Below are 19,417 nucleotides of genomic sequence, written 5' to 3' on the forward strand. Positions count from 1 at the left end.
ACACAGAGGGTTGTGGTTCTGTGGAATGCTCTGCCTCAGAAGGCTGTGGAGGCCAATTCTCTGGATTCTTTCAAGAAAGAGTTAGACAGAGCTCTTAAAGATAGCGGAGTCAAGGGATATGGGGACAAGGCAGGAAAAGGGTTACTGATTGTGGATGATCAGCCATGATCACAGTGAATGGCAGTGCTGGCTCGAAGGGCTGAATGGCCTACTCCTGCACCTATTGTCTATTGTTTATTGAGTCTGTATTGCCATTCTATTATACTCGATTTATTATCTCTCTCAACTCCGTTCGCCTGCCTTTTCCTTGTAATCTTTGTGGCACCCTTACTAACCAAGCCTCTGCTTCAAATACACCAATGAATTGGCCTCTATATCCTACCTCATTTTACAGTGAAAGAAATCATTATGCAGAATAAAATCTTCATGGGATGTTAATTGAGAACATTCAGCCCATTGTCACTGTTCTGATCCTTTGAAAAGCCTTTCCAATTGATCCCATATTCCCAACCAAATATTTACCTCATTCCCTTGTCACATATATAATTAAATCTACTTCTGCCAGCCACCCTTCAGACAATCTCAAATGTAAGTCATTGCACAGTGAAATTTCCCCTTATCTCTACTTCAGTTTCAAGCCAGTTACAGTAAACAAAAGATAATTAGTGAGCAAAGTACCTATTTTACTCTCTACTAATTAAATTTTATCTGGATTTTCTCTATTCATCCTTTCTCATCAGAACAATTTCTACCTCAAGGACGACATACATAGTAGCATGGTGGTTAGTACACTCATGTTTTACAGTTAAATCATGAGACACGGGAGCAGAGTTAGGCCATTTGGTTAGGGTTGGTGAGTTATAGGCATGCTACGTTCAGTGGGCGAGTTCAGGACCAGAGGGCACAGCCTCAGAACTGAGGGACATCCATTTAGATCAGAGATGAGGAAAAATTTCTTTAGCCAGAGGTTGGTGAAGCTGTGGAATTCATTGCCACAGACGCTGTGCAGGCCAAGTCACTGGGTATACTTAAGGCAGAGGTTGACAGGTTCTTGATTAATCAGGGCATCAAAGGTTACAGGGAGAAGGCAGGAGAAAGGGGTTGAGAGGGATAATGATTCAGCCATGATGGAGTGGCAGAGCAGACTTGGTGGTCCGAACAGCCTGATTCTGCTCCTGTGTTCTATGGTCTCAGCTTCAGAGCACTTGAACACACTTCCAGAAGAGGGCACAGAACTGTGAAACCTAACTGATTGGCTCCCACTAAATGAATGTGATGGCAACCAATTTTTTTCACCAAAATAAACTTTATTGGAAGGAGACGAGGAGGGGAACCAATGGGAAAAACATATAAGTGAAGGAAAGATGGGCAGGGTGGGAGAGAGGAAAGCAATAGAGTGATAGAGACCAGTGGGATCAGGGAGATATAGAGGGAAGGAATAGAGGGAGTGGTTACTGAATGTTAGGCTGGATACTACCAAGTGGAAATTTTAAGTGCTGTGTGGCTAAGTACAGCTCGAACACCACATTCAAGTTTGCTGATGACACCGCTGTTGTGGGACGTATCAAAGATGGTGATGAATCAGCATACAGGAGGGAGATTGAAAATGTGGCTGAGTGGTGTCATAATGATAACCTCACATTTAATGTCAGCAGGACCAAGGAACTGATTGTAGACTTCAGGAGAGGGAAACCAGAGGTCCATGAGCCAGTAATCATTCAAAGATCAGAGGTGGAGAGGGTCAGTAGTTTTAAATTCCTGGATGTCACTATCTCGGAGGCCCTGTCCTGGACCCATCATATAAATATAATTGCAAAGAAAGCACAATAGCACCCCTCCTTTCTTAGGAGACTGCTGAGATTCAGCATGTCATTAAAAACTTCTATTGATGTGTAGTGGAAGGTGTATTGACTGGCTGCATCACACCCTGCTACGGAAACACCAAAGCCTTAGAGTGGAAAGTCCTACAAGAGGTAGTAGATCACGGGCAAAGCCCTCCCAACCATTGACCACATCTACATGAAATGCTGTCGTAGAAAAGTACATCCATCACCAATGATCCTTACCACCCAGGCCATGCTCTTTCCTCACTGCTGCAATCAAGTAAAAGTTACAGGGTGCCTCAGGACTCACACCACCATGTTCAAGAACAGTTACTACAACTCAACCATCAGGCTGTTGAACAAAAGAAGATAACCACACTCATCTACTGACATGTTCCTACAACCAATTATCTTACATTAAGGACTCTATCTTATTATTTCATGCTCTTATTATTTACTGCTATTTATTTATGTTTATATTTGTACAGTTTGATGTCTTCCATGCTCTTGCTTTTGCATTTACAGTTGCTGTCCTGTAGACTTGCTGATTATTCCTGCAGGAAAAATAATCTCAGGGTTGTATGTGGTGACATGTATGTACTCTGAAAATAAATTTTACTTTGAACTTATTCCTCATTCAGCCCTAACTCAGCTGTGGACAGCTGTGCCTGCTTGGGAACAGGAAGTGGAATTAAAATGGTTGTTCAACATGATTTTGTGCCTGCTTGGGAACAGGAAGTGGAATTAAAATGGTTGTTCAACATGATTTTTATTGGAGTCAAGTTATCTATAAAATCAAATACAGCTTGCATCTAGCATTAACTCAGCTGTGGATTGGCATGTCAGTGTGGGACCGGGGAAGAGGAATTAAAGTGGCTGTCCAGTGTGATTGTTATTGGGTTCAAGTTATCTATAAAACAAAATATAGTTTGCAAAGTTAACACATCTTTGGGAAGTAAAGCAACAGCTCTCTTTATCAAAAGCCAAAAATAAAGAAGAGTTTCCCCACATCAGTGTCCTATTCAAATGCCCCACTTCCCCTGCTTTCTCACCCACCCTTAACACACCCAATCCTGTATCCTGGTGAGAACATGAAAAACCACACTTCACAATTTCAATGTAAACAACAGCTACACAGCAGAACAAACTTTATGCAGCCTCAACAAAAACTTCCATTTATACAGGCAAGAAAGGCACTGTGCTTCACTTGAATGCTCTCAAACACAATATTATACCGCAGAACAAATTGCAGAGGAACTGAGAATCAGAACTAACATTGATATATGTTATGAAGTTCAATGTGTTGCAGCAGCAGAACAATGCAATATATTAAGAAAAATACTGTAAGTTACAATAAGGACTATGTTAAAAATTAAGTAGGGCACCACAGTCACGTAGCAGTTAGTGTGACACTATTACAGCCCGGGCGCTGGAGTATGGAGTTCAGTTCTGGCGTCCAGTGTATGAATGGATGGCAGTGTGGAGATACGTCTCCACCAAAGGAGCTGTAAGGCGCTCCTTCCCTCCACTAGCCTGCAGGTCACCCTTGAACAAGATGTAGAATCTGCTTAGCCCTCCACCCCACCAATCAGGGTCACGTGAAGCCCTGGGAGCAGGTGGTGGATGGTCGTGTGAGCAGCCGGTGCACATCACAAGTCCTGGTTATGCGACCACTGACGCCAGACGACCTCTGAAGAGCATCGATAATGGCTGGGGTCACCCGTCTTGTAAAGACGCTGCCCAGAAGGTGGCAATGGAAAACCACCTCTGTAGAAAAACTTCCTAAGAGCAATCACAGCCAAAGACCATGATCACCCACGCCATGTGACATGCCACATAACGAACGATTGTAAGGAAGTTTGTATGTCCTTCCTGTATGCGCATAGGTTTCCTCCGGATGCTCTGGTTTCCTCCTGCAGTCCAAAGGTGTATCGGTTAGTTGGTTAATTGGTCATTGTAAATTGTCTTGGGATTAGCCTAGGGTCATATAGGTGGGTTGCTGGGTAGAGCAGTTCGTTGGGCTGGAAGGCCTGCATCTCTGACTAAGTAGTGCATAAAGAGAACCAAAAAAAAGGTAGTGTTCACTGTCCATTCTGAAATCTGATGGCACCAGAGGTTAAATAGCAGTTATGGAGTCAAAGGGAGCGTCAGCATTTCTGGTCACTTGAGTCTCCAAATCCAACAAGGATATGGAATGAATTGAATGAAAAGCACACCTCATTTAACCTTCAGAACAGAATTTGCTTATCATCTGATTAATTTACCCTGATAGCAATCACTTCACACCTACCAACAGCCCCCTTGAACTGGAAAATCTGTATCTTGGATAGGATTCAAAATGGGGATGATTTACTGTGAATGCATCGAACTCTAAAAATACTCCTGTTGTTAGGTACATTTAGACGGTTGCACCTTTCGATATATTGTTTCAGTATTACAAACGTATTTATGCAGCAAGTTATGTTTGATTTGTCGGGAAGCCTCATTGGGATTCAATGTGCTAAACAATTGTTTTGTTCCACAGAAGTAACTTCCTTTTTAAAAAAATCAGTGCTAGACAAAAATGAAATTATTTATTTGTTTGACATTGTTTTTCCTCCATTCATTGATGAGAGATGATGAACTCCTGCTGAGATTCAGTTCCACGGGGTGAGAGTTCAAATTGTTTTCCAAGCATAACAATGCCTTAACGACAGAGGGAGGGATAAAGAAGTGTTGGAGAGAAGGAAATAAACTAACAGGGCAGCAGAAAAGGAAAGAAGATCATCTATAAGACTGTTCCAGTATCACCATATTTAGCTGTTTTCACACTGCATGAGAAGAGACTGGTCATTTCCCAAACCAGAAGCCACACAAGATCTTGTACATCAGTCACCGAAAGCAAGCATGCAAGTACAGCAGGCAGTGAAGAAAGCTAATGGCATGCTGACCTTCATATCAAGGGGAATTGAGTACAAGAGCAAAGAGGTCCTTCTGCAGCTGTACAGGGCCCTGGTGAGACCACACCTGGAGTACTGTGTGCAGTTTTGGTCTCCAAATTTGAGGAAGGACATTCTTGCTATCGAGGGAGTGCAGCGTAGGTTCACAAGGTTAATTCCCGGGATGGCGGGACTGTCATATGTCGAAAGGTTGGAGCGACTGGGCTTGTATACTCTGGAATTTAGAAGGCTGAGAGGGGATCTTATTGAAACATATAAGATTATTAAGGGATTGGACACGCTGGAGGCAGGAAGCATGTTCCCGCTGATGGGTGAGTCCAGAACCAAAGGCCACAGTTTAAGAATAAGGAGTAGGCCATTTAGAATGGAGTTGAGGAAAAACTTTTTCACCCAGAGAGTGGTGGATGTATGGAATGCTCTGCCCCAGAAGGCTGTGGAGGCCAAGTCTCTGGATGCTTTCAAGAAAGAGATGGATAGAGCTCTTAAAGATAGCGGAATCAAAGGTTATGGGGATAAGGCAGGAACTGGTTACTGATTGTGGATGATCAGCCATGATCACAGTGAATGGCGGTGCTGGCTTGAAGGGCCGAATGGCCTACTCCTGCACCTATTGTCTATCGTCTATTGTCTATAAGATGAAGGTTAAATCTCCAGAATTTTACCACTAGGTAAAGCACAGCCACTAACATGTTTGATGGAAACAGATCTTTTGCCAGAGGGAGAATGAAGTGTGAAGCTTGCAGGTGATTGGTAAAGGGCTGAAGAAGAGGGAATGGACCTGGGAGAGGGGGTACCAAAGGGAGGTGAAAATTAGATGAGCAGAAGATCACCTATCACCTTGGCAATGAGAAAGTGTGGGCTCGTGAGCATCAGGATTTGATGAGTGAATGGACATGATGTGAGTTAGGATGTGGGCACCAGGCATTTGGATGACCTTGGTGATGCAGAAATTAGATGAAGGAGGTCAGTTCAGCGACTGCTGAAGTAGACAAGTCTGCAGATAACAAAGGCAGAGATAAGGATTTCAGGAGATAAGCGGTATATTTGAGGAACGTAATGAAATGCGATCCAAAACTCTTTTAAAAGTCTGATATGATGCCATGACAACAGCCTCAGTCTCAGAAGGTCACTAAGGAGAGAGATGGAATTTATGGGGTAATGAATAACTATTGCTCACATTTTGAGACAAGTGCAATGCATCCATGAAATTCCAAAGCTAAATGAAGGATAAAGTCTCAGAGAATGCAGAGTTATTGTGGAGATCTGGAATGAAGTTCAGGACAAGAATGGAAACAATTGGATTTATGGTGGTTTGATATGGCAGTGGGTATGACGGAACCCACATTTGTTATGCAAATACATTGCAAGCATTTCTTGATTATGGAACATACAACATAGAACAATACAGCACAGTACTGTACAGACCTTTTGGCTCACAATGTTGTGCCAACTTCTTAACCTACTCCAAGATCAATCTTATGCTTTCCTCCCACATAACCCTCCATTTCTTCTATCATCCATCGGCCTATCTAAGAGTCTATTAATTCTCCCTAATATATCTGTGTTCCAAGCACTTACACTCTGTGTCAAAAAAATACTACCTCTAACATCCTCCCTTTATACTTTCCTCCAATTTATTTAAAAGTATACCCTCTCATTTAAGTATAGTCACCCCAGGAAAAAGACACGGGCTCTTACTTCTATCAAATGCCCTTTATCATCTTATACACATCTATCAAGTCTCCTCACATCTTCCTTTGCACAATAGAGAAAAGCTCTAGCTCCCTTAACCTGTTCTCATAAGGCACGTTCTGTAATCCGGATAACGTCCTGGTAAATCTCCTCAGCGCTGTCTCTAGAGCAGCGGTTCCCAATGTGGGCTCCATGGACGCCTTGCTGAATGATATTGGTCCATGTCATAAAAAAGGTTGGGAACCCCTGCTTTAGAGAGAATGCAGAGTGGATTTACCAGGATGTTATCTGGATTACAGATAACAAGGTTGAGTGAGCTAGAGCTTCTTTCTGTAGAGTAAGGTAGATGTAGTCTAAAGCTCCCACATCCCTCCTGTAATAAGCAACAAGACATTTATAGAGTTGCAACAGTATCTCGTGGCTTTTGAATTCAATCCTGTGACTAATGAAGGCTGACACACAATATGCCTCTTAAACACCCTATCAACTTGTACCTGATCTTATTTTATATCTATTTAACAAGGAAATATTGGAACTTTGAGTTTAATCATTATGCTAATTTATAATTACTTTGATCTTTATTCATGGCTTGTCAATGCCAATAGCAAGTGCTGCATTTATCGCTCACTTCCCTATAGCCTTTGGTTAAGTTGATGGAATGCTGCCTTTTTTTTTTGCACTATTTATTTATTTATTTTATTATAGGGGAGTGTGGGGTGTCCTGGAGGTGGGGGTGAAGGGGCTTGTCATGTCTATTCCAGGGCTGCTCACTCACCTTTGGTCACTCACCTGTGGCTCCAAGTTGCGACTTCCAAGTGACAATGACCACATCCCAGTGCCCCGCTTCGACACAAGGGCTAAACCTGGTGAGGGTGGCCGGCAGCCTCGTGCCCCCCGCAGTGAGATGGGGACACGCCTGCCCTCGCAAGCGAAGTCAGCTCAAGCGAAGCAAGTGGACTGGGCGGATGTGATCTGCAGTAAGATCCGACGGCCGGGTAGGCAGTACTGCAGAGCTCCGTGGAGAGCGAAGGGCATGACAGGACACAGAAGACCTCATGGTCGTCCACTGCAGCCAAGGAAGACCCCAGTTTGTGATGCTTGTTCGTACCAGTGGACTCAGATATGTGAGGTCGAGAGAATGGAATCCAGTGCAATGGCTTTTCCACTTTAAAAATTCTCCCGCACAGGTTTCCTGTCCTCGTTGGACACGATGGACAACCACCATTTACTATTATAACTTGTGGTATGTTTTATGTATTGCAATGTACTGCTGCCACAAATCGACATATTTCGTGCCATATTCCAGTGATAATGAACGTATGTCATGAAATGGGTTGATCTGAATCTATTGCCTTGAACCAAAGCAGTCCTTAAGGTGAAAGACAGATTTTGATCTGATTCATATCAAACCTACTTGACTGGGTTAAGTGTCCATTCCTTCTCTCAGGAACTTATGAGGGTTGGATGTGCTGTGGTGGCAGGTTCCGGGCAAGATTATATTTTATTTTCAGATTTGAATCAGGAATGATCTATATTGTTGTTCATTCACTGGATGTGGGTTTCATGATTAGGATGTGGGTACCACACACAAATTGCAAGAGGAACTCAGCATGTCAGGCAGTATCTTTGGGGAGGAACAAACAATTCTCCCTTCCTTCTCAGTCCTGAAGAAGCGTCTCAGCCCGAAACGTCTACTGTTTACTCTTTTCCAAAGAAGCTGCCTGACCTGCTGAGTTCTTCCAGCATTTTGTGTGCATTGCTTTGGATTTCCAGCTCTGCAGATTTTCTCATGTTTGTGACAAACAGTTGATGTTTTGGGCTGAGACCCTTCGTCAGTCCTGAGTCCTGGAACATCGACTGTTTACTCCTTTCCATAGATGCTGCCTGACCTACTGCGTCCCTCCAGCATTTTGTGTGAGTGTGTGTGAGTGTGCATGTGTGTGTGTGTGCGTGTGTGTGTGTGTGTGTGCGTGTGTGTGTGTGTGTGTGCGTGTGCGTGTGTGTGTGCATGTGTGTGTGTGCGTGTGTGTGTGTGCATGTGCGTGCATGTCTGTGTGCGCGTGTGTAAGTGTGCGTGAGTGTGCGTGTTTGTGTGTGTGTGTGTGTGCATGTGTGTGTGTGTGTGTGTGCGTGTGTGTGTGTGTGTGTGTGTGCGTGTGCGTGTGTGTGTGCATGTCTGTGTGCGCGTGTGTAAGTGTGCGTGAGTGTGCGTGTGTGTGTGTGTGTGTGTGTGTGTGTGTGTGTGTGTGTGTGTGATTTTTCTGGATTTCCAGCATCTGCAGAATCTCTTGTGTTTAGGACGAGGGTACATTGTGTTTGAATTTAGTGACTTTCCAAGCTGTTTTAGCGAGGCATGAAGATCCAACTATGTTTTTTTTTGCATGGAGTCACATATGAGGACAGCTGATATTCTCTGAAGTGCTCTTACAGCACAACCACCATCCTGTTTAAGTTTGATTCAAGTTCCTGCTTTACCCAGCTAGCTGAACATATTTTCAAGTTTTTGAAAGGTCAAATTTCATTTCCCTTACCGTTATATTTATTTATTTATTGAGGTACAGCACGGAACAGGCTGTGCCGCGCCACCAGTAACTCACCAATTTAACTCCAAGCTAATCACGAAACAACTTACAATGGCCAGTTAACCAACCAGCATGTCTTTGCACTGTGAGAGGGAAAAGGAGTACCCAGAGGAAACCCACACAGTGTAAACTCCTTACAGGCAGTGGCAGGATTTGAACTCCTGTCGCCTGTACTGTAAAGAGCTGTGCCAACCGCTGCACTACTATGCTGCCCATATTTTCTTAAACATATTGCATTTTTATCATTTACAAATGAATCATATTATCACACATCTCATTGTCTTCAATGTTCACCTTCAATCTTGTTCAGATTGTAGAAAACATACAAGGACACCCATTATTTTTGTACTTCTACAATTCTGTCAGAGTTCAGTTTTATGTTTTTCAGCTGACCTTAAGTGCCTCAGTTATTGATGGGGAATTTAACTCCACATCTCTAAATCATTTTTGGGTTCTTACTCGAGTCAGATAAACACTATGTAACTGTACCCTATCGTTAAGAATGAAAACAATCAGAATGACATACCGGTATAGATATTCAGGACTTGGGGCAATGGCACATTATTGAGACAGCATTGAAGAAACTTGGCTGTAAATTGCTCCCGGACCTAAGGCAATATCTGATTTAAGACTATTTACTAATAGCTCTGGTTCACTGCTCCAAACAGGAATTGCAGCTTTGAGGTTTATTACCTTAAACACATCTTTAACTGTGATGACTCAAAGAGTTTATTTCCAGAATATCCTAGACATTGAAATTATAACACCCCAAGGGTCACTCTGGACTCCAGCAGACAAGTTGGCCTTATCTGAGTCCGGTTTCTCTTTATACTGAGGTCCGAGGCAGGCAAAATATGGTCAGCCTTCTCACACAATTATTAACCCCCAATCCTTTTTGGAAAGACGTTTGTGTAGATATCAGGTGAGCTCTTAGTTTTGACGTCCCTATGAGTAAATTAGCTCTTGCTGACATGGCCAGAATTAGCCGCTTTAAATTTTTTTTGGGTGGGGGGGGGTAAAATACATGGAGCTAAGGGTGTGAACAGCAGTCCAGAGCTCATTCTTGTCAGGTCAGTCCACATGAGCCCTGAGGTCAAATCCACAGCTGGCACTCACAGTGAAGGGATCACACAACTGCAGGGCTTTGAAGGGCGTGGTGAGCCTGTTCAACTGTACCCTTTTCCTAGATGCTGCCTGGCCTGCTGAGTTCCTCCAGGCATTTTGAGTCTGCTGCTCGGATTTCCAGCATCTGCAGATTTTCTCTTGTTTGCAACTGAGTACACAAGCTGGGATGTTATGTTACAGTCGTATAATATGTTGTTAAGGCTTAATTTGGAGTGTTGTGTGCAGTTCTGGCCACCTATGTACAGGAAAGATATCATTAAGATTTAAAGACTGCGGAGAAAATTTGCGAGATGTTGACTGGATTTAAAACCTGAATTATAAGGAAAGGTTGAGTAGATTAGGACATTATTCCCTGGAGTTTAGGAGAATGAGAGGAAATTTGACAGAGGTATACAAAATTAAGACAGATATAGACAGGGTAAATGCAAGCAGGCTTTTTCCACTGAGGTTGGGTATGACTAGAACTAGAGGTCATAGGTTAATGGTGGAAGGTGAAATATTTAAGGGGAACATGAAGGGGAACTTCTTCACTCAGAGGGTGGTGACAGTGTGGAACAAGCTGCCAGCAGCAAGAATGGTTGCAGGTCTGACTTCAATATTTAAAAAGAGTACATGAATGGGAAGGGTATGGAGGACTATGGTCCAGGGGCAAGTTAATGAGACAAGTCAGAAAAATAGTTTGGCCTGTTCCTGTGCTGTAGGGCTCTATGAATATAACTGTTCTCCTAGCAAAGGGTCATTGCAGGGCAGCACAAGGGTGAAATCAGAGAGCTGGAACTCCACAACTCCTGGCAACGCAGATCCAGTCCTGACTCCAGGGGCAATCTGTGCGAAGTTTGCATGTTCTTCCTGCTATCATGTGGGTTTCTTCCACCATCCCAAAGCCATGCAGGTTGATAGATCATTTCTGACTGTAAATTGACCCTGATGAAGGGCCTCTGCCTGAAACATTGACTCTTTATTCCTCACCGTAGATGCTGCCTGACCTGCTGGGTTCCTCCAGCATTTTGTGTGACTCTCTGTGGACTTCCAGCATTTGTAGGATTTCTTGGATTTGTAATGGGATGGGATTAACGTAAATGTCAGCTTGATGGACTGCACAGGTTCGATGGGCTGATTGGCCCATTTTTATGTTCTGTACAGTACTGTGCAAAAGTTTCAGGCAAAAATATATAGCTAGGGGGCCTAAGACTTTGCACAGTACTGTAGAAATTTTATGTATTGTACTGTACTGCTGCCACAAAAAAAGAACAAATTTCAGGACATATGTGTGATGATAAACCTGATTCTGGTTGGGTCTCTATTGTGGACTGAGAGTGGGAACGGGGCAGAGAGAGGGGAACCGTGGTTAGGAAAAGGGGAGGGAGTGGGAAGCACCAGAGAGACATTCTGTAATGATCAATAAACCAATTGTTTGGGATCACATTACCTTGCCTGATGTCTCTGGGCTGGGTGTGTCTGCACCCACGCCACACCCCCCACCCCTGACACTCCTTCTCTGCCACCTGCCCCACACACCTCCCCTGGCACTCCACCCTCACTATTCCCAACATCATTTTCTCCTGTCAGACCTACAAACTCGCTCTCTGCTCCACATTGACAAATACAGTACGGTCCAAAAGTTTTAGGTACTCTAGCTATATACATATACATATATATATGTGTGTGTGTGTGTGTGTGTGTGTGTGTGTGTGTGTGGGTGTGTGTGTGTGTGTGCCTAAGACATTTACACAGCCCTGTAAATCTATAACTCTAGCTTCAGACTGTCAAAAGAGAAATGATTCATTCATTGCTACAAAAAGAAGCTCCCAACTAAAATTAAGCTTGCACATGGAGCATATTTATATTGTTACCCTGATGATGGAGAACACTACGCTGAAAAATGTGTTTTGGCCCTTTCTATGATTTACAGAAGATGGCTTGATTTCTCTGTCAGTCTGCAAGTAATATAATATCAACAATTTTTGTTTATCAAAGAGGTTACTGTATATCCGTTAATGACAAAAGAATGAATGTGAGCAATGACAAAAATTTACTAATGCATTCTTAACTATGGGCTTGCAGTTGGTGTATGGAGAGAGGAGCAGTGACCTTGTTGAACGTCCAGGACTGAACCTAAATGCACAAAAACAGGAGGTTATATAAAACCTACAAACCATGGCTTTTACTTGCAAGTCAGCTTGCATCACAGTGGATCAACTCAGGACCTATGTTTAGAGTACCAACCTTAGATTAACAAGTGATTTGTTGAAAAGCTGGTGAACAGCATTTAACCAAATGATAGCCGGGCGTGGAGTAAATGGGCTGAAGGGCCAGTTTCTGCGCTGTAGTGCCCTCTGACTGCATAACACTGCAGGGGAGGGTCACCTCCCGAATCTGTAACATCCAACTAAATCAGGAACTTACTACTTACAAAGAGAATTATTATGTTGCTACAAGTATCGTCAGTACAAACCCACACTGCATCAGTTACAATATCCAGTGAGAGCCGTTGTTAAAAATAATAGAAAATACATCGGTTGTTGTGTGAACATGGGACGGTTGAACGACGCACGGCAACGTGGTAGCGTAGAGGTTAGCACAACCCATCACAACGCCAGCAACCCAGGTAAAATTCCCACCACTCTCCATAAGGAATCTTCTCCCCGTGATCGCAAGGGTTTGCTCCGGATGCTCCGATTTTCTTCCTACATTCCAAGGACATTTGGGTGAGGAGTTAATAAGTTGTAAATTGTGGGCACTGGTGTCAGAAGTATGGTGACACCTGTGAACAGTGCTGGTTGTTGATGTATTTCACTGCACGTTTCAACATTTTAATATACATGTGACAAATAAGCTAATCCATCTTTTTTTCTTTCAAAACAGCCTGTCATGATCAATTTCTCCTTCCGGTAATTTTTCCCTCCCTGCCCCTCTTCCTCTAATCCCCTCTCTGGCCTTTAAGCTCCTCACCTACCTCTCACTTCTCCCCAGACCCCTCCTCCCTCCCTTTCTCCTATTGTCCACTCCCCTCTCCTATCAAGCTCCAGCCCTTTTACCTTTCCTACCCACCTGGCTTCCCATTTAACATTCCAGCAAGCCTCCTTCCCCACCCCCTCCCCACCTTTTTATTCTAGCATCTTCTCCCTTCCATCTCAGCCCTGAAGAATGGTCTCGGCACAAAACATTGACTGTCTATTCATTTCCATAGATGCTGCCCGACCCGCTGATTTCCTCCATCATTTTGTGTGTGTTGCTTTGGCATTATCGCTTATACTTTCCAATATGAGGACAAACAAGACTAGAGATTGGAATTTAGAACAAAAAAGTCAGAACATTGGAAGAACTTCTCACGTCAAGTCTCACCTTTGGTGGAAAATGGCAGAATTCAATGTTTTGAGTTAAGACCTTGACTTTTTTGACTTTTGACTTTTAGATTATGAGGACACGCAGTCCTCTTTTATTGTAATTTAGTAATGCATGCATTAAGAAATGATACAATTTGTTCCTCCAGAATGATATCACAGAAACTCAAGACAAACCAAGACTAAAAAAAACTGACAAAAACCACATAATTATAACATATAGTTACAACAGTGCAAAGCAATACTGTAATTTGATGAAGAACAGACCATGGGCACGGTAAAGAAAAAGTCTCAAAGTCTCTCGAAAGTCCCATCAGACGGTTGAAGGGAGAAACTCTCCCTGCCACGAGCTTCCAGCACCGCAAACTTGACGATGCAGCATCCTGGAAGCACCCGACCACAGTCCGACTCTGAGTCCGTCCGTAAACTTCGAGCCTCCGGCCAGCCCTCTGACACCAAGCACTATCTCTGCCAAGTGCTTCGGCCCTGGCCCCAGCAACAGGCAACAGGCAAAGCCAAGGATTTGGGGCCTTCCCCTCTGGAGATTCTCGATCACACAGTAGCAGCAGCAGCGAAGCAGGCATTTCAGAAGTTTCTCCAGATGTTCCTCCGTGCTTCTCACGCCTGTCTCCATCAAATCAGGATTGTACATGGCCCCTATTTAACAAATACGATATCATTTTGGAGTGGCCGTGCGCGCTGCATCACGCCGCCATCTTCTCCTCCCCTCTGAGACCTTGCATCAAATCTGAGAGGGAAGAGAAAAGATTATCAGTACAGAGCAGCACAGGGAGAGGGAAAGAAGGTGGAATAGGTGGGAGCAGATGGAAAGAGGATGATGGGTGGATCGAACCAAGTGAGGGAGAGGAGAAGGGAGAAGAGTAGGTGGACAAGTGAGTGTGTGTGGGATGGTTACCAGAAACTGGTAATTCAAGTATTAGTGTTACAACTTCAGTAACTTGGATTTAATCCTGCTTTCAGGTGTTTGCATTTGTAGAAATTGCGAATGCTCCCTAAGACCCTCCTTGGGGCATTTGTTCCACCCCGTATCCCAGAGATGGGTGACTAGGTTGCTTGGCCACTGTAACTTGCCTTTAGATTAGAGAGCTTCTGCCTGGATTAGAGGGCATGTTCTATAATATAGATCTTCTGTGAAGATCGCCAGCTCGTCGTGCAGGAGAGGCTTGTGAGTTCCTGAGATCCCAAGAGCGACGCCTTCTGGAGCAGCTGATGCTTAGTTCCTGGTAGGGTGACCCATGGTAAAGATAAGGTCAGGCGGGAGGTTCCGGACAAAGACCGCTCCAGCAAAGGCCTCAGTGGTGGAGCTGGCGGAAGATGGAGGTGCTTTCCGATGGCTGTGAAGGCGGAGGAAGGCTGCAGAAGTGAAGAGTCCCTCATCGTCTTGCATTCCTGACCACAACCTGTCAAGGGCAGCGTGGTGTCTGCCTATGCATCACCCTCACCATTTTGAACAGCTGTTCACCATTAAAGGAAATCACCTTAACAGCAAAATATGCAGAGACCAGATCGGCCTCTACTTCCCCTTGTGGACCATCCAATAGACAATCTCTTATGTCTTTAGAGAACATCATACCTGACCAAAGTAATCGAGCAATCGCACTACCACTATATATGTATATATGAATCAGGGACAGTTTCTTCCCCTCTGCCATCCGATTTCCAAATAGACATTGAACCCATAGATACTCCCACACTACTTTTTTAACTGTCTGTTTTCCTACTACTTATTTTACCTATTAAATATACATATATATACACTGTAATCCAGCTTTTCTTCTATATTTATCATGTATTGCTGCGCAAAGTTAACAACTTCCACGCTGGAACTAAACCTGATTCCGATTTTGATATATATACAAACTTGAGTTGTTTTCTTCGGATCATCAGAGGGTAAGATTGTGAGAGGCATAGACAGAGTAGACCGTTGGCATCCTTTTCCCCGGGGTTCAAATGTTTAGTATTACAAGACATGCGTGTACAGTGAGAGGGGGAAAGTTGAAAGGCGTGTGGGAGAGTGGTGGGTCCCTGGAAAATGCTTCCAGGGATGGTAGTGGAAGTAGATATGATTAATGTGTTTAAGAGCTTCTAAGACAGGCATGTGAATCTGCAGAGAATGGAGAGATATAGACTGGGGTAGGCAGAAGGAACTCGTTTAGTTACTAATTTCAGCAAAACATTGCAGGCTGAAGGGATAGTTCCTGTACTGTACTATTCAAAGTTTCATATTCTGGATGAGTAGCAGAAGATTCAGGGGAAGTAGACCAGTGTATAAGAGAATAGTTTGTAGGGAAATAAACAGGAATAAAACTTTAGTGAATACTTTAAAAAAAGCATATAATATTATCACCCATCCTTAAATGACCTTAAGCTGAATGTAGTAGAACATATAGTACAGCACAGTACAGGCCCTTCAGCCCACTATGTTGTGCCGACCCTCAAACCCTGCCTCCCATATAAGCCCCCACCTTAAATTCCTCCATATACCTGTTTAGTAGTCTCTTAAACTTCACTAGTGTATCTGCCTCCACCACTGACTCAGGCAGTGCATTCCACACACCAACCACTCTCTGAGTAAAAAGCCTTCCTCTAATATCCCCCTTGAACTTCCCACCCCTTACCTTAAAGCCATGTCCTCTTGTATTGAGCAGTGGTGCCCTGGGGAAGAGGCGCTGGCTATCCACTCTATCTATTCCTCTTAATATCTTGTACACCTCCATCATGTCTCCTCTCATCCTCCTCCTCTCCAAACAGTAAAGCCCTAGCTCCCTTAATCTCTGATCAGAATGCATACTCTGTAAACCAGGCAGCATCCTGGTGAGTCTCCTCTGCACCCTTTCCAATGCTTCCACATCCGTCCTATAGTGAGGCGACCAGAACTGGACACAGTACTCCAAGTGTGGCCTAACCAGAGTTTTATAGAGCTGCATCATTACATCGCGACTCTTAAACTCTAACCCCATAAGCTTTCTTAACTACCCTATCCACCTGTGAGGCAACTTTCAGGGATCTGTGGACATGTACTCCCAGATCCCTCTGCTCTTCAATAATACCAAGTATCCTGCCATTTGCTTTGTACTCTGCCTTGGAGTTTGTCCTTCCAAAGTGTACCACCTCACACTTCTCCAGGTTGAACTCCATCTGCCACTTCTCAGCCCACTTCTGCATCCTATCAATGTCTCTCTGCAATCTTCAACAATCCTCTACACTATCTACAACACCACCAACCTTTGTGTCGTCTGCAAACTTGCCAACCCACCCTTCTATGCCCACATCCAGGTCGTTAATAACAATCACGAAAAGTAGAGGTCCCAGAACAGATCCTTGTGGGACACCACTAGTCACAACCCTCCAGTCTGAATGTACTCCGTCCACCACAACCCTCTGCCTTCTGCAGGCAAGCCAATTCTGAATCCACCTGTCAAACTTCTCTGGATTTTCCATGCCTTCTGACTTTCTGAATAAGCCTACCGTGTGGAACCTTGTCAAATGCCTTACTAAAATCCATGTAGATCACATCCACTGCACTACCCTCATCTATATACCTGGTCACCTCCTCAAAGAACTCTATCAGGCTTGTTAGACATGATCTGCCCTTCACAAAGCAATGCTGACTGTCCCTGATCAGACCATGATTCTCTAAATGCCCATAGATCCTATCTCTAAGAATCTTTTCCAACAGCTTTCCCACCACAGACATAAGGCTCACTGGTCTATAATTACCCAGACTATCCCTACTACCTTTTTTGAACAAGGGGACAACATTCGCCTCCCTCCAATCCTCTGGTACCATTCCCGTGGACAACGAGGACATGAAGATCCTAGCCAGAGGCTCAGCAATCTCTTCCCTCACCTCGTGGAGCAGCCTAGGGAATATTCTGTCAGGCCCCGGGGACTTATCCGTCCTAATGTATTTTAACAACTCCAACACCTCCTCTCCCTAATATCAACATGCTCCAGAACATCAACCTCACTCATATTGTCCTCACCATCATAAAGTTCCCTCTCATTGGTGAATACCGAAGAGAAGTATTCATTGAGGACCTCACTCACTTCCATAGCCTCCAGGCACATCTTCCCACCTTTATCTCTAATCGGTCCTACCTTCACTCCTGTCATCCTTTTGTTCTTCACATAATTGAAGAATACCTTGGGATTCTCCTTTACCCTACTCGCCAAGGCCTTCTCATGCCCCCTTCTTGCTCTTCTCAGCCCCTTCTTAAGCTCCTTTCTTGCTTCCCTATATTCCTCAATAGACCCATCTGATCTTTGCTTCCTAAACCTCATGTATGCTGCCTTCTTCCACCTGACTAGATTTTCCACCTCACTTGTCACCCATGGTTCCTTCACCCTACCATTCTTTATCTTCCTCACCAGGACAAATTTATCCCTAACATCCTGCAAGAGATCTCTAAACATCAACCACATGTCCATAGTACATTTCCCTGCAAAAACATCATCCCAATTCATACCCCAAGTTTTTGCCTTATAGCCTCATAATTTGCCCTTTCCCAATTAAAAATTTTCCTGTCCTCTCTGCTTCTATCCTTTTCCATGATAATGCTAAAGTCCAGGGAGCAGTGGTCACTGTCCCCCAGATGCTCACCCACTGAGAGATCTGTGACCTGACCCGGTTCGTTACCTAGTACTAGATCTAGTATGGCATTCCCCCAGTCGGCCTGTCAACATACTGTGACAGGAATCCGTCCTGGACACACTTAACAAACTCTGCCCCATCTAAACCCTTGGAACTAATCAGGTGCCAATCAATATTAGGGAAGTTAAAGTCACCCATGATAACAACCCTGTTATTTTCTCACCTTTCCAAAATCTGCCTCCCAATCTGCTCCTCGGTATCCCTGCTGCTACCAGGGGGCCTATAGAATACCCCCAATGGCGTAACTGCTCCCTTCCTGTTCCTGACTTCCACCCATATTGACTCAAAAGAGGATCCTGCTACATTACCCACCATTTCTGTAGCTGTAATAGTATCCCTGACCAGTAATGCCACCCCCCTCCCCATTTTCCCCCTTCTCTATCCCTTTTAAAGCACTGAAATCCAGAAATATTGAGAATCCATTCCTGCCCTGGTGCCAGCCAAGTCTCTGTAATGGCCACTACATCATAATTCCATGTATGTATCCAAGCTCTCAGTTCATCACCTTTGTTCCTGATGCTTCTTGCATTGAGGTACACACACGTTAGCCCTTCTACCTTACTACCTTTACACCCTTTATTCCGCTTCTCTTTCCTCAAAGTCTCTCTATACGTTAGATCTGGCTTTACTCCAAAAGATTAAAAAGACAAGAGTTATATTTAAGTAGAACTTGTTGCAACTTTAAAGATAATGATCTTCAAAGACTAACTTTATTTGTCACACATGCATCAAAACATACAGAGAAGTGACACACACAAGAAATGCTGGTGAACGCAGCAGGCCAGGCAGCATCTATTGGAAGAGGTACAGTTGACATTTCGGGCTGAGACCCTTCGTCAGGACTAACTGAAAGAAGGGATAGTAAGAGATTTGAAAGTTGCGGGGGGATATCCAAAATGATAGGGGAAGACAGGGGGGGAGGGATGGAGCTAAGAGCTGGAAAGTTGATTGGCAGAGGGGATGCAAGGCTGGAGAAGCGAGAGGATCATGGGGTGGGAGGCCTAGGCAGAAAGAAAGGGGGAGGGGAGAATCAGAGGAAGATAATAGGAGAAAAAAGAAGGGTCTCGGCCCGAAACGTCGACTGCCCTTTTTCCAATAGATGCTGCCTGGCCTGCTGCGTTCACCAGCATTTTTTGTGCGTGTTGCGTGAATTTCCAGCATCTGCAGATTTCCTCGTGTTTGCCTTTTCAAATACAGAGAAGTGAGTCATTAGTGTCAAATCTAATCAGCGAGGATA

This window comes from Mobula hypostoma, chromosome 24, assembly GCF_963921235.1.
Source record: "Mobula hypostoma chromosome 24, sMobHyp1.1, whole genome shotgun sequence".
NCBI lineage: Eukaryota > Metazoa > Chordata > Chondrichthyes > Myliobatiformes > Myliobatidae > Mobula > Mobula hypostoma.